Source organism: Kogia breviceps, chromosome X, assembly GCF_026419965.1.
Source record: "Kogia breviceps isolate mKogBre1 chromosome X, mKogBre1 haplotype 1, whole genome shotgun sequence".
Taxonomy (NCBI): domain Eukaryota; kingdom Metazoa; phylum Chordata; class Mammalia; order Artiodactyla; family Physeteridae; genus Kogia; species Kogia breviceps.
The window spans coordinates 31,371,166-31,387,436 of NC_081330.1; the positions used below are offsets into that span (position 1 = coordinate 31,371,166).

General features: G+C 38.4%; 1 protein-coding gene and 1 non-coding gene across 2 annotated transcripts in view; both read right to left on the reverse strand.

Annotated features, from left to right (window-relative positions):
• PLS3 (plastin 3) overlaps nt 1-10,072 on the reverse strand; it is a 241,895-nt gene extending 231,823 nt beyond the window's left edge. The window contains exon 1 of the mRNA XM_067023577.1: nt 9,842-10,072. The gene's annotated coding sequence lies outside the window, so the exon portion shown is untranslated. The remainder of the gene's footprint in view (nt 1-9,841) is intronic.
• Nucleotides 10,073-10,333: 261 nt separating this feature from the next.
• Nucleotides 10,334-10,524, reverse strand: LOC131749132 (U2 spliceosomal RNA). Its single transcript, XR_009333239.1, has one exon. It is a non-coding gene; the product is annotated as a U2 spliceosomal RNA (small nuclear RNA).
• Between the last annotated feature and the right edge of the window lie 5,747 nt (nt 10,525-16,271).

Here is a 16,271-nt window from a genome sequence, read left to right on the forward strand (position 1 = left end):
TCCTAGTAACCACCATTCTACTCTGTATGAATTTGACTACTTTATACACCTCATAAGTAGAATCATAAACTGTCCTTTTGTGACTGGCTTACTTCACTTAGCATACTGTCCTCAATTTTCATCCATGTTGTACATGACAGGATTTCCCTCCTTTTAAAAAGGTGAATAATATTCCATTGCATGTATATGCCAAACTTTTTTATCCATTCATTCATCCATGGACATTTAGGTTGCTTCCACTACTTGGCTATTGTGAATATTGCTGCTATGAACATGGGTGTGCAACTATCTCTTCGAGACTCTGATTTCATTTGGGAATGTACCCACATGTGGGATTGCTAGATCATATGGTAGTTCTATTTTTAGTTTTTTAAGGAACCACCATACTGTTTTCCATAGTAGTTGCACCATTTTACTTTCCCATCAGCAATGCACAATGATTACAATTTCTCCACATCCTGGTCAACATATTATTTTCTGGGTTTTTTTTCTTCTGATGGTAGCCATCCTAATAGATGTGAGGTGATATTATGGTTTTGGTTTGCATTTATCTAATGATTAGTGATGTTGTACATCTTTTCACATGCTTGTTACCCATTTGTATATCATCTTTGGAGAAATGTCTACTCAAGTCTGCTGCCCATTTTTTAATTGGGTTTGTTGTTGTCATTGAGTTGTTGACACTTTTTACATTTTCTGGATATTAACCCCTTATCATATATGATTTGAAAATATTCTCTCCCATTCCATAGGTTGCCTTTTCACCCTGTTGATTGTGTCCTTTGACGCACAGACATTTAGTTTGATGTAGTCCTATTTGCCTATATACATATATTTTTGCTGCCTGCCCTTTTGGTGTCATGTCTAAGAAATCACTGTCAACTTCGATGTCATAAACTTTTCCATTACGTATTCTTCTAGTAAGGTTTAAATATTTTTAAATGGTTGAAAAACAAAGAAATATTTTCTGACATGTAAAAATTTTGAAATTTAAATTTCAATGCCCGTAAATAAAATTATACTAGAACACAGGCACACTCACTCATTTGTGCATTGTCTATGGTTGCTTTCCAGCTATAACGGCAGAGCTGAGTAGTTGCAACAAAGACCAAATGTGGTTCTCTCACCTCCGCACATTGTTGCTAAGTGCACTATAAATCCTATAAATCACAGTGACACATTTATAACTCTGTGGCACTTAAAGCATTATGCCTATCTTCATAATGCACCTTGCAAAAAAATTACCAAGGGAACTCTACTTCACATCGCTGTACAGTAGAAACTAACACAACATTGTAAAACAACTATATCCCAATTTAAAAAAAAAAGAAAAAAGATTACCAGTGCATACTCATGTCAAAATGAGAAAAGGAAAGTGATCTTTTAAAAAATTATTGATTGATTGATTTGGCTGTGTCAGGTCTTACTTGAAGCATGAGGGCTCTCTAGTTGCCCCATAGCAGGTGGGATCTTAGTTCCCCGACCAGGGATCGAACCCACGTTCCCTGGTTTGGAAAGCGGATTCTTAACCACTGGACCACCAGGGAAGTCCAAGGAAAGTGATCTGATTGTTATGGTCTTAAGGCACACTGGAGTTGTCTAGTTAGATGGTGTATTAGTCAGCTCGGGCTGCCATAACAAAACATGATAAGATGTGTGGCTTAAACAAGAAAAATTAATTTCTCACAGCTCTGGAGGCTGGAAAGCCTAGGATTAAGGTGCCAGCAGGGTCAGTGTCTGGTGCGAGCTCTCTCCTTGGGTTGCAGATGGCTGCCTTCTATGTCTTCACATGGCCTTTACTCTATGTATGCATGTGAAGAGAAAGATCTCCCTCTCAGTTCTTCTTAGAAGGCCAACAATCTTATAGGATTAGGACCTCACCTTTATAACCTCCTTTAACCTTAATTGCCTCCTAAAAGCCCAGATCTCCAAATACAATCACATTAGGGGTTAGAGATGCAATATATGAATTTTGGAGCAACACAACAGTCCATAGTGGATAGCAAAGTACTGTACTTATTGTGCATTGACACTAGAGCTGTGCTAAAAGAATACAACATATGTCATCATTACCAGAATAAACACTCATTACAATATTCCCAACTCACAGGAAAGCAATGGTCAGAAAAATTGGAACATTTAAAATGGAATATCTCATCATGGCAGAATTTCTTCACAAAAATAATAAATGAAAATAAGGCTGCCAAAGTAAGTTGCCAAGTGGCTCACTTCTTAGCCAAGCAAAGAAAGCCATTTACTGATGGTGGGTTAATTAAATGTTTGATTGCAGTAGCTAAAGAAATGTGTCTAGAGAAAATAAACTTGTTTAAAACTATTAGCCTTTTGGTGAGAACAGATGCTCAGAGTTGAGGACAGTGGGAGCAACACCAATAGTCAATTAAAAGCAAGCAAATGATTTTGAGTGGTTTTCCTTGGTTCTTGATGAGTTGCCAGATGTCATCATTACTGCTTAATTGCTCATTTGAGGAGGCTAAGTTTGAAGTGTTTGAAGAATTAGGCCCTATGAATAGTCTGCGTGGAACAGCTACAGAAGAGTATTTTCAAAGAGTATTTCTCAAAGTGGAGAAAACACTAATTCAGTACAACTTGAAGTAGAATATGCTAAGATGTTACAACTGATAAAGATACATGTGAAACAGAAAAAAAAGCTTAGTTGAAATTTACAAGACTTATGAAAATGTAAGGTGTTTATAGCCTATGGTTATTCATTGCATTATTTATCAGAAGGTACTTTGCAGAAAATATGCAAGTCTAATCATGTGTTATTGAACCAGTAGTGTCAGTGGTGAACTTCCTCTCCTAGACTTAGCCATTGACAGTACCGTGAATTTTTTTCAGAAGTAGAAACAATATCCTGACTGCCCTATGACACTGAAGTTCTATGGCTTGACAGTGGTAAAGTTTTATTGAAATGTTTGAGTTTGGGCCAAGTTTGGAATTTTTCTGAATGAGAAGATCTGCCTTGAGTCACCATTATTGAATGTTGAATGTGTGGAAATCTGTTCTTTACTATAAACACCTACCTAATATCCTCAATTTTATCTCTAGGCACCCAAAGCCCTAAATATTTACTATCTGGCCACTTACAGAAAAAGCTTGCCAACCCCTATCATAGGTATTTGAATGATAGCCACCTGGATCTTACTGGAAAACAATCCCTGCAAATGAAACTCAATGTCTGTGACAAGGCTCCCTAACCCTAATCTATTTTGGGGCTTCTTGATCATTCTCGACTGACACTACTCTCCACTTTCCCTAAGGTGGGGCAACTATTGTCACATTCCTTTGTTTAAGGGTCTTAATCTCCGTGTCACAGGAACCTACTGTCAGTCGAAAGTCGTCTTCTGTTTTATTCCCAAGAGGCCTGATGGGTACTGACTTAAATAGGATTCTTGACTCTCAGCACTGATGCTCCACATTTTCTGAGGCTAGTTATGCATTTCAGGGGCCCTCACTAGAGAGACAGCACCCAAGCTTCCTATCATGCAAGCCAGAGACCTTGTTACTACCTTCTGCTACTGTCCCCTTTTTATTCCCATATCAAGTTACATGATATAAAGAATCCCCATAAAGATAACGCCCAGTGGTAAACTGTAATAGACAACCATCTAGAGAGCTATTAGATTGTAGCCTCCAGTTATCTGTGTTTGTTTATAAGAGCAGTAATTTAGAAATTGCAGATGTGCTGAGTTACTAAATACTCTTTGGGGGAGTATAAACTTACTAATTCAGCAGTATCTAATTTAGTAACTATGCTACTCTAAGACCACTTTGGTGAAAGTGATTTTAGTGGACCTAGAAAGGGCAAATAATTTGCTTTTAATAAGCGTTAGTGGCTTGAAATGACACATGAGCTTCATGTGTAGCAAATTACTTTTCATCCTTACTGCTTATATAATGCTTACATATCCTTACTCTACTATTTGTATTCATGGCTAAAAAACAAATAATGCTACAAAATGACTTTAAAACAAAGAGGAAGCTTAGAACCTATTTGTGACCAGGAAACAAAGGCAGATAATCAGTCTCCAGGGTGCATACTGTTGAAAAAACCAAAAACCTTCCAAAACAAAAATTCAGATTTTTCTTCTTTTGCAAAACATAGACTCAATGATAGAGAATTTATGGCTTCGTACTTGTAGGGATAGTTGTTTATTTTGATTAGCCTTCTATAGTGGTCATTAAACTGACCTTAATGGGGTCAGTCATTTGCCAGTTACCCAAGCTTTTTGAAAAATAAAGTTTCATTCCCCAGCCCAACTGCAACAACTCTTCCCGAGAAACCACCTGTTACATTAAATGTTTTATTTTTGTATTCTTCACATGGACTCCCCCTTTTAAATTACAAATGACACACCAATATCCATGCTGACTTCTAGATAAAGCGAGCTTATCTTCCAGAAAATTTAAGTGATGTCGAATATGTGATGATCTTGCCATCCAGTCATTACCAGGATGTGAGTGCCCTCCACTTTGCCCTCTTTTATATAGTATGGGGAAAATGCCTAATTCTTAGTTGAATGGCTAATCTGATAAAATTGAGTCATTCAAGCCTTGATAACCTATCTGATTCATAAGCACACTTATAAGCAAAGAACTGTTAAAAGATAAACTGAGGTGTATTAAACATTTTAAGAGTTTATTTGAGCAAAAATCAATCCGAACTGGGCAGTGTCAAACCGTAAAAAGTGGTTAGGAGCGTTCCACTGACAGGAGCAAAGGAAAAGACTTTTAAAGAGAAAAGATGGAAGCGTAACCGAGCAGGAGGACCCTATGGGACCTTCCCAGAACAGAAACCTTGCCCCCCAATATCCTCCACCTGCCTCTTGTCTGTAGAAAAACATTAGCCTCCTAGGCCTTCCTCAAGTTCCAAAGAGTAAATTTAATCAGAGAAGTGAGAAAATGCAGAAAGAAAGGAAAACAGTTAAGCAAGACAACAGAATAATAGTTTGGCCATTAAACAAAGTCAAGGACCTTTAGCTCCTCCTCAAGGGCTAGAGATAATATTCTGAGCCTTGTCCTTTTAACTGTTTTGCAGATACGGAAACACCTGCCAGGTGGAAGAAGTTAACTGTATGCCGCCCACGAGCACGCAGACCCCCAGACTGGCTGGAACCGGAAGGCTGATGATGGTGACTCCCGATGACCTCACCGCCAACCAATCAGAAGAATGTTCACGACTGATCACGCACCCCCACAACTCCCCTCCCCCACCCTGTCTTTAAAAACCTTTCCCTGAGAGCCTTACGCGGAGTTCAGGGCTTTTAAGCACTGGCTACCTGGGTTCCTTGCTTTGGCACCCTGCGATAAGCACTGCACCTTCCTTCACCACAACCCAGGGTAGATTGGCTTTGCTGCATGCGGGCAAACGGACCTGCGTTCCGATTCGGTGACAGAAGCAAAGCAAGGAAATTATTTGAGTAGCTATAACTTAAGTGTTTGCCTTATTTGGAAAAGCCTCATTGGCTGGTTGTGATTGGTTGCCCTTAGGTTCTGATTTCTTAACCTTGATGCATTTACAGGCTTAGGTTTCGGTTTGCTTACATCTGCTGCAAAGGTATTATTAGAGCCTCTTCAGTCTAATAGGCTCTTTGTTTAACTTAACACAATTGATAATCCATATATTATTTAGTGCTAATTTTTCTATAAAGAATTGAGTTGAAATGTAACAACCACGTAAGGATTTTAGTCATTTTTCTCCAAAACATCCTTTAAAAAAGTACACTTCCTTATGTAAACCACACAGATGGGGTTGGTTTGGCACATTGGGGGAGGGGTGGATATTATCTAAAAATAGAGCCAAATTTCTTCAAAGACTGTTCAATTAAAATGGTTTCTACATTAGAAATAAACCCAGTTTTCCACTGTATACCACATCAATTTAAAAACAAAGCAATAGGTTCAGTCAACATTTCCTTGGTTTTGAAGTGTCCCTCTACATTTTTTTTTAAACTGTAGTAATGGCCTATACCTAAAGTCATGACCTTCATTTTTGCTGACAATATCTAAGTGGGGAACAACCCTGTATTTCCTATGGCAGCTGTAACAAATTATCAGAAACCTGGTGACTTAAAGCAAGTCGCATTTATTCTCTTACAGTTGTTTTTTTTTTTTGCGGTACGCGGGCCTCTCACTGTTGTGGCCTCTCCCATTGCGGAGCACAGGCTCCGGACGCGCAGGCTCAGCGGCCATAGCTCACGGGCCCAGCCGCTCCGCGGCATGTGGGATCCTCCCGGACCCGGGCACGAACCCGTGTCCCCTGCATCGGCAGGCGGACTCCCAACCACTGCGCCACCAGGGAAGCCCTCTCTTACAGTTTTGAAAGACAGAAGTCCAAAATCAGTTTCACTGGGCTGAAATCAAGGCATTGGCAAGGCCGTGCTCTCTGGAAGCTCTAGGGGGAGAATCTGTTTCCTTACCTTTTTCAGCTTCTAGAGCTGCATTCCTTGGCTTGTGCCTCCTTCCTCCATCTACAGTGACTGTAACATAGTATCTTCAAATATCTCTCCTTCTGTCTGTGTCTGTCTCTCACCCTCTGCTGAGGTCCTCACCTTGCCTTTCTTCTTCTATGTCAAACCTCCTTTTGCTTCCCTTTTATAAGGATACATGTGATTGCATCTAGGGCCCACCTGGATAATCCAGGCTACTCTCCCTACCTCGAGTCTTAATTTAATCACACCTGCAGAGTATTTTATGCCATACAAGCTAACATTCAGACATTCCAGAGATTAGGACCTGGATATTTTAGGGGCCATTATACAGCCTGTCACAGCCTACAAATTTGCCATTCAACATTTACTTTACAACCTGTAGGCCTATTACTAACCAACTGTGGAATTATTTCTAGGACTCCAAAAATTTTATTTAAATAAATAATATCTTACATGTACAACTACTACCATTTACAAATTCATGGACATGCCATTGTTATTAATAAAATGCAAATTCACTTCATAAAGAGATCTAAAGGGTCTACTTCAGACAAGTTATTTATAAATAAAACAGTTTTAGTATAGCATTTATCCCGTTTCAACAAAAACTGTCCTTATGAAATGATAATTTATATGCTTTATAAATATATAACATATATAAGTTATAATAATAATATAAAGCAGAGCATCTGCTACATAATAAGAATTTAATAAATGTCAGCAACTATTATTGTGTTGGGTATTCTGCAAGCAGAATGGAAGTATTCCAGCACTAAAAATCTAATAGTAATAGGCTTTTCTCATTTTGCAGGAAAAAGAAAGCAAAAAGATTGAATTCAATCACTTTTTGTTTGGCTCATAATTTTTGTTTAAAACTTTGATACCTGTTACAGCTAGACTGTTAGTGAATGCTAACAGATGACAGAACAAGAAGCCACAGAATATTAGGGGGAAACTGGGAACCAGCCAATCATGTTTAGTTCAAAAGTTTGTTTTGGTTACATGTGCTCAGGGCTGTGCTTTTATATTTTATACTCAAACCACAGTAGTTTCTTTGCCACTAAATTGTTCTTCATTTACATGGATCAATCAAATACATCCATATTTTATAGTGCTCTTCAAAGAGCACCATAACTTGCAGATACACCAACATCTGAACAAGTTTGAGGGCTGCTAATGGAAAACATTCTCTATTATAAAGGAGCTTACTTTCATGATGGACTAAAATTGTGGTTCTCGACACTGGCTGCACATTAAGATCTCCTGGGGAGCTTTTAAAAATCCCCATCTCCAGGCTGCAGCTAAGACCAACTAGATAAGAATTTTGGGGGTGGGGCCCAGACATCAGCATTTTTAAAGCTCCCCAGGTAATTCCAGTGGTTGAGAATAGTAGGCTAAGAGATCACATGACACAGCGACCAGTACAAATAATGAGGTCTAAATTTTTCATGGTCATGATCAGGAATGCAATGTGAACTCAGAGTGTCTTGATTAGTTAAAGGAGGGAGGAAATGGGAAATGAACTGAGCCTGAAAACTGGGCTGTAAAGAGGGAAAGGGCAAAAGATAGGCTGACGGTAAATATTGAGGATAAAAAAACCTTCTAGGATAGGGGAAAATAAAAAGTCTGAAAACTTTCACTACGGGATTAAAAAAAGAACTGGTGGTGAAGGGAAGATATTTTCTAGCCTATTTTTTCCTGGATTTTCCCCTCCCAACCCACCCAGGCTTTAACATCTCTACATAATTAGCGTTAAACACCAGAATGAATTATTGAGGGCGACACATACTTTTTAATCTAGAAACAAAGGAATCAAGATGAGCAGAATACTGAAATATGTAGTAGAAATGTGTTCAGACTCAGCATCTTTGAATAAAAGGGCAACTTTATAGTCTGAATATATATGTGTGTAAATCACATATTTTTTTTATGAAGACCAATTCCTATCTACAAACACTACCAACACACCTCCCCAACAATAGAGAAAAAATAGTCTACATTTAAGCATTGCAGGAAACTCTTGAAAAACTACCAGCTTACTTTCCTATAACCATTGCAAAACAATCTAGTTCTGGCAATTGAAGCAACCTGAAACTTGCTTATCAAGTGTGGGACTTTTAGTCATTGATAACACATTCGTTCTTTCAACTGCAGGCATATCATAATGGCTCTATAGCAACTTGTCATGCAATGATCATGACCCAATATTAAGCAATGCAGGGCCCTGGAATTAATCAATGAGAAAGGAGAGATTTATATGTAGCTAATGCTTATATAGCACTTACTATGTGCCAGGCCCTCTTTTAAGGGTTATATATATATATACTATCTTTACTCCTCGCAAGGACCTAATGAGGTGCATACTATTTTTATTTCCATTTTACAGATGAGGTTATCGGTGTACAGAGAAGTTAAGCTGCTGACTGAAGATTATAGTTCAGTAAGTGGTGGAGCTAGAATTCAAACTCAGATAGTCTGGTTTCAGAGTCCACACTTTTTTTTTTTTTCTCCTCATAATCTCTCTCTCTCCTCATAATCTCTCTCTCTCCTCATAATCTATCTCTCTCCTCATAATCTCTCTCCTCATAATCTCTCTCTCTCCTCATAATCTCTTTCTCTCTCCCCATAATCTCTCTCTCCTCATCTCTCTCTCTCTCCTCATACTCTCTCTCTCCTCATAATCTCTCTCTCTCCTCATACTCTCTCTCTCCTCATAATCTCTCTCTCCTCATAATCTCTCTCTCCTCATAATCTCTCTCTCTCCTCATAATCTCTCTCTCTCCTCATAATCTATCTCTCCTCATAATCTCTCTCTCTCCTCATAATCTATCTCTCTCCTCATAATCTCTCTCTCTCCACATAATCTCTCCTCATAATCTCTCTCTCTCCTCATAATCTCTCTCTCTCCAAAAAAAAAAAATTAAAAAAAAAAAAAAAGAAATGGCAGTCGGTGGTCGATGTATACATATATTACTCTGTACGTTTTCTAAGGAAGATTCAACTGGCTTCCTGGGCCAAACGAACGGCTACGAGGTAGAGAGAACTTAGTGTATACGCCAGTCCCCTGACTGAGTACTTCACACATTTCATCTTACTTTTCACTCTCACTTACTTAATTCTCATGATGCCACTATGAGGTAAGTATCTCCATCCCGTTTTACAGAAAAAGAAGTTGAAGCTGACAAAAGATTAGCCTGTCCACGGGCTCTCACGGGGCGATGCTAAGGCCAGGCCTAAAACCTCATCTCCCCCCGTCAGTGACCTCGGTAGGGCCATCCCCAGACCAGCAGCATTCTCATCCCCCGAAAACTTGATAGAAAGGCACATTCGTGGGCCTCAGCAACCGAGACGCCCAGAATCACAAACTCCGGAAAGTAGACCCCAGTAACCTGTTTTATCTGCGGGTGGCGTTGTGTTTCCACGGCTGCGCGCGGCGCTGCGCTGCGCGCGGGTTTCTACCCGACGGAGACCACTCGTTCTCTTCTCCACCGCGGTGAACGGAAGAAAAGTCAAACACAAAGCAGGAAGAAACTCCTCTTTACTCCGTGGGCTTTCTTTTCTCCCCCAACGAGAAAAAGGAATTTTCCCACCGCTGCCCAGCGACAGACGTGGAAAAAAAACAAGCTCGCAGGAACACGCACTTCCTTTTCCCTCGCACTAATCACGCCTCCTTTCGAGAAACGACGCTAACATTCGTTAATGTCAACTACTCACTGGAGACTACTAGACAGAGAAAGCTGGCACGAAGAAACTTTGAGAACACCAGAAACAGAGAAAAACAAACTGCATCCTTTAACCGCAAACACCGCGCTACAAGAAAAAAAAAAAAAAAGAAACAGGAATCACAGTTCTTACTTTCAAGAATTCAAATGCTTCCCCAGAGGGGGTGCACCGGTCCTGGAAATACTGCAATACCAGGTCGATGCGCGGAGCGGACGAAGCAAGCTCCTACTCCAACTCCTTACTCCAAAAATCCGTTTAATGTGTCGTTCTCGGATAGAGAACGTATCAGATATTAAACTGATAAGAACAGATACTACACTTGATCTTAGCCAAAAGGCCGAGAAGCGATGAGAGTCCACACTTTTTAAAACATTTTGCTATAATGATTCTTAATTATAATAACATTGATTAATTTTCTTCATTAAAGTATTTTCTGGAGAGAACACCACTAAGCCCTTCTATTTCTTTTATCAATTTTTCTGTGCATTGAAGTTAAAATATGTAAAAGTGTTCCATTTTCACTTTTAATTTGCTTAAATTATTTTTATCAGAATCAATTTCTTCATAACTGTTATAATCAAATTTATTTTTGTGCATATGTAGTTTTACTTTTATGGCTGTTATTTATACACAGTCTGGTTTGTCTGGGTCATACTTTATAGATCTATATTTTACAATATTTCATTCTCTTCGATTTGAAGTTAATGACATATTTTTCTTAGTGTGTTTTTATCCATTTTCCATTTTATTTCTTTTGTCTTGATAAGTTCTACCAAGTCTTAATTTATCAGGTCAATTTTTTCACTTTCTCACTGAAAAGATGTTTTTCTTAGTTTTCATCTATAATAATTTTTTAATCAAGTACAGTTAGTGCCTTTTTCAGCTTTATTTTATGCAGTTTTTACCAGTAATATTTAATATGAATTGGATAAAAAGGAAAGTTTTACATTTATTTGTTATTTAATCTGTGAGAAATTTGTTATTTAATCTGTGGGAAATTATGAAATTAGATGTTCCAGGGTTGAAATGATGACTTCACAATGTTCTGTTCTGATGAGAGTGGGAATCATGACTTCAGTTTTACAGATGTACCTTAAAAACTGAAATAGCTTGCCTGAGATAAATGTTAAAGCCAAGATTGGAGGTAATACGGTGGAATAGAATGGTTTTTGGAGTCACCGACCTGGATTGAATCCATACTCAGCCACTTACAGCTGTGTGACCTTGGGCAAATAACCTAACCTTCAAGACCCAATGCCTCCATCTGTAAAATAGGGATAATATTAGTACCTAATTCATCTGTTATTTACAGAACTGAATGAGATACAGCATGTACAAAGCACTTTAATATACTGCCTGGCTTATGGTAACAAATCAATAAATGTTAGTAGTTCAGCATCATAATCCATAGCCTCTGTTCTTCCATTACACTCTATACTGTACTAGGCAATGAAGGGGACACAAAGTTTTCAAAGAGCTTAGAATATTCTTAGCGAGATAAAACAAATGCATGTGAAAATAGTTATAGAAATACCTTTGTTAACACAGTCTCAGGCACAATGTAAATGCTGGACGAATGGTCACTATTATTATTTGTATTGCTTCTCAGCAAGCTTTCTCCAGATGAAAGTAGATGGTATCCTGTGACAATCTGTTGGCAGTACCATATCTCTATGAAATACCCATTTATACAAAGCTCATGCCAGCAGCAGCTCCCTAATTATTTCAGTCCCTAAATGGGTTTAGTGAACAAATTGAAGACCTAGTTTTGGGGGCCACTGGAGTGCAATTTCCAAAGATCCTGATGGGGCCTGGGTCTCTCAAATTCTTTTGCCACTTTGCTTCTTTCAGGGGTCTGAAATGACTCCTCAAGACATTTATGCCTTTGGATTAAGTCTAAGGTATATTTAAAATATAAATTCATCCCGGCATGGAAGTTACAAAACTTACAAGTTATACCTTATCAAACACCCTTAGTTTTCCAGATACTACATATATAGTGATATATATATATATATATATATAATATATATAGTGACATTATATATATAGAATATATATACTGATATATATATGTAGTGATGTTATATATAATATATATAGTGATATTATATATATAATTTAATCTCACAAGGAATCTTCCAGAAGTAGGTATTATTAACCCCATTTTCAAATGAGAAAATGGAGGGTAGGAGCTTGGCTATCTTGTCCAAACTCAGGTCTTATGATACTAAAGCCCTTTTTCTTTCTGCTATATTACGCTCCTCCTCTGCTAGGCACCAAGTAGACAATTGTTGAATTGTCCTGTACTATAAGTTTCTTGGAGATAAGAAAGGGAACTAAATTTTGAATCACTTGTCTTAGTGAATCAATAGCTTTAAAAATTGTTCTATGTAGTTATCCCCATCCACCCTCTAAACAGAGGCAGAATATGAATAAATTAACTGTTTCCTATATTTATATCCCTTTTATTCCTATTTGAAGTTAGACCAAGGCTTAGCAAACTAAACCCAAAAGGGCAGACATGTTCTTGAAAATATAGATGAAGGTCTGGATCTAATAAGGGCCAAGTATTTGGCTTTTTAACTGATGGAATTTCTTAGGGAAATAAAGGATTTATAGGTCTGAGCAAATGGCCATATTGAAGTCAGCAGGGTTATGGGCATGCACAGATTTTGACCTTAAAACAGAAACCCTGTGGCACTCAGTCATTACTCCTGGTTGAGAGGGACTGGTCTTGGTTCTATCGCCTACTGGACTGCTTTTACGGCTGTCTCAGGGTCCCTCAAAGGGTCTTCAACAACATTTTAGTCCTGAACTCCTCCCTTTTCTTACTCTCAGTGAGCTTAGTGCTGCATTCTTTTGTGCACATATGTGTATGGGAGTGTATGTATGCATGTGAATGTGTTGGCAGGGAAGGCTGAGGCTTGGGAGGTGGTGGTATAGAGGCAAAGGAAGAGACTGAATTGATTGGGGGAGTTTTAATTGCTTTTTATTTCAAAGTAAGAGAAAAATCCTCCAATTTCTCTGAGCCTACACTAATTTGCCACCTCCAGTGTTTGACTTTTTTTCCCCCTGTGGTATCTACTTGCCTCTACCTTGCCCTTTGTTCACCATCTACAGACTTAAATCAGATTCCTATGTATCCCAAATCAGAGGCCAAAAGGCTAACCCAAAGCATATCCTACAAATACCTAGGCACTTGATAAAATCTTAATCTGATCAAAGGTGACAAGCTTTTTCCCAAAGCCAGATTGGGGCAGAGAGGGCCCCTCACCACAGTATATCACTCCTGCAGTCTGAGGGCAGATGGAGATGCAATAGTGACACCTTGCTTGTCCCCGGTGCTGACAGAATCATTTGCCATTTCTTGGAGACTGCAAGGACATGAACATGCCTCACTGGAGCCATATGCATGTATAGGTAAATGGTTTAGAATGATTTTAGTTTTAAAGCTAGTTTTCATGCTGATGACTTGTAGAGTATTATGATTTAGAATTCTCCTTTTTCTTTTTTAATTGAAAATTGGTAAACTGACTCTAAATTTCACTGGGAGGTGTAAATGATCAAGAATATTCCAGAATTTTTTTCTTCCCCCCACCCAGGTTTATTGAGATATAATTGACATATAACATTGTATAAGTTTAAGTTGTACATATGTTGATTTGATACACATATATAGCAAAATGATTGCCATCATAGCCTTAGCCAATACTTCCATCACATCACATAACAACCATTTCTTTTTTGTTGTAAGAACATTTAAGATCTGGTCTCTTAGCAACTTTCAAGTATACAATACAATATTATTAACTATAATCACCACACTGTACATTAGATCCCCAGACTTATTCATCTTATAACTGGAAGTTTGTATCCTTTGACCAATATTTCCCCATTTCCCCCACCCCTGGTATCCACCATTCTACTTTCTGTTTCTATGAGCTCGACATTTTTAGATTCCAAAATTATCCTGGTTTTAAGAAAACACTTAGGGGTGATGGCCTAGAGGAGTGGCTCCAATAGGTGATGTATAGCTGAGTAAACTAACTTTAAGTATTTATTGAACTTACTTTCTGCAAAACCTTCTGCCAGGTGTTCCCAACATATTTGGCCCTGGCCCTCTGCTCTTTCTTTGTATATTCTTTCTTAAAATGTCATCCAGCTTCCTTTTTCTTGATTAATTTTTTTATTCAGTTATTTATTTATTTATTTATTGGCTGCCTTGGGTCTTAGTTGCAGCACACGGGATCTTCATTACAGCACGCAGTATCCTCTGCTGCAGTGCGCAGGTTTCTCTCTAGTTGTGGTGCGCGGGCTGCAGAGCGCATGGGCTCTGTAGTTGTGGCATGCAGGCTCTCTAGTTGTGGCCCGTATGCTCAGTAGTTACGGCACGCAGGCTTAGTTGCCCCGCAGCATGTGGGATCTTACTTCCCCAACCAGCGATCGAAAACCGTGTCCCCTGTCTTCCAATGAAGGCAGAGTCTTAAACACTGGACCACTAGGGAAGTCCCTGATTAATTTTTTTTTTAAAGAATTAAGAGTTACACACAGCAAACTCTTTTGAATCCAGAATTAGATGCATTCTAATCCTAGGTCTGCCCCTTAATTAGTTGTATGACCCTGGGGAAAATCACCTATGGTAGGCAAAATTTTAAAGATGTTTCCCTAACATTTCAATCCACTGGTTATTTAAGCAAACATTAATCTCAGTACAGCTGTGTAGGGACTTTGCAGATGTAACTAAGTTGTTAATCAGCTGACCCTAAAATAGGGAGATCTGGAGGAAACCTTGGGAGGTGATGACTATGTCTGCATGGTGGTGATGGTTTCACGGGGTATAATAGTATACTTATCCCCAAACTCATCAAGTTGTATATATTAATTATGTACAGCTTTTTACATGTCAATCATACCTCGGCAGAGTGGTTTAAAAAAAGTTCATCAACAGAAGAATGGATAAAGAAGATGTGGTACATATATACAATGGAATATTACTCAGCCATAAAAAGGAACGAAATTGGGTCATTTGTAGAGACGTGGATGGATCTAGAGAGTGTCATATTGAGTGAAGTAAGTCAGAAAGAAAAAAACCAAATATTGTATATTAACACATATATGTGGAATCTAGAAAAATGGTATAGATGACCTTATTTGCAAAGTAGAAAGAGAGACACAGATGTAGAAAACAAATGTATGGATACCAAGGGGGAAAGGCGTGGGGTGGGAAGAATGGGGAGATTGGGATTGACACATATACACTATTGATAGTATGTATAAAATAAACAACTGAGGGGAACATACTGTATAGCACACGAAACTCTACTTAATGCACTGTGGTGACCTAAATGGGAAGGAAATCCAAAAATAGGGGATATATGTATATGTATAGCTGATTCATTTTGCTGTGCAGTAGAAGCTAACACAACATTGTAAAGCAACTATACTCCAATAAAAATTAATTTTAAAAAAAGAAAGCAGAGAATAGATCACATTTCCCCCCCTGAATTTCAGTTCCCTCATTTGTAAAATAGAGACAATACAGATTCAAGAGGTTCCTGTGAAGATTAGATAGAATGTATGTAATACTACTTTAGCACAGCACCTGATACATACTAAGTGGTAGATTGTATTGCTTCCTACTGCCTCTGCCAGCACCTTGGCTGATGACTCCCCAATTGATATCTCCAGCCCAACTCTTTCATTTAAAGTCTGTTTCTCAGGGCCCCAAAGGATGTTGAGTCAAAGAGATTGTAGATGAGAGTACTGGCAAGAAAAAAGTGACTTGGACGTTGGGTTTCACTGTACACTGAGCCTGCTGTACTATGCCATATACCACAGGAAAAGTGTTTTGAACAATATATACTGAGATGTTAATAGTGATTATCCCTGGGAGATAGGACTTTTGTTTTCTCCCTCATGTTTTTTGATATTTCAGATTTTTATATAGGAACATGTGTTGCTTTTGTAATAATAAAAACAATAATCTATCTTTGAATTTTTAAAAATACCATATGTAGCCTGAGAACTACCCCAGTTCAGGATGTAAATGGACAGTTCATGATCCTGGAACTTTCCATTGTATTCTGGGGCTGC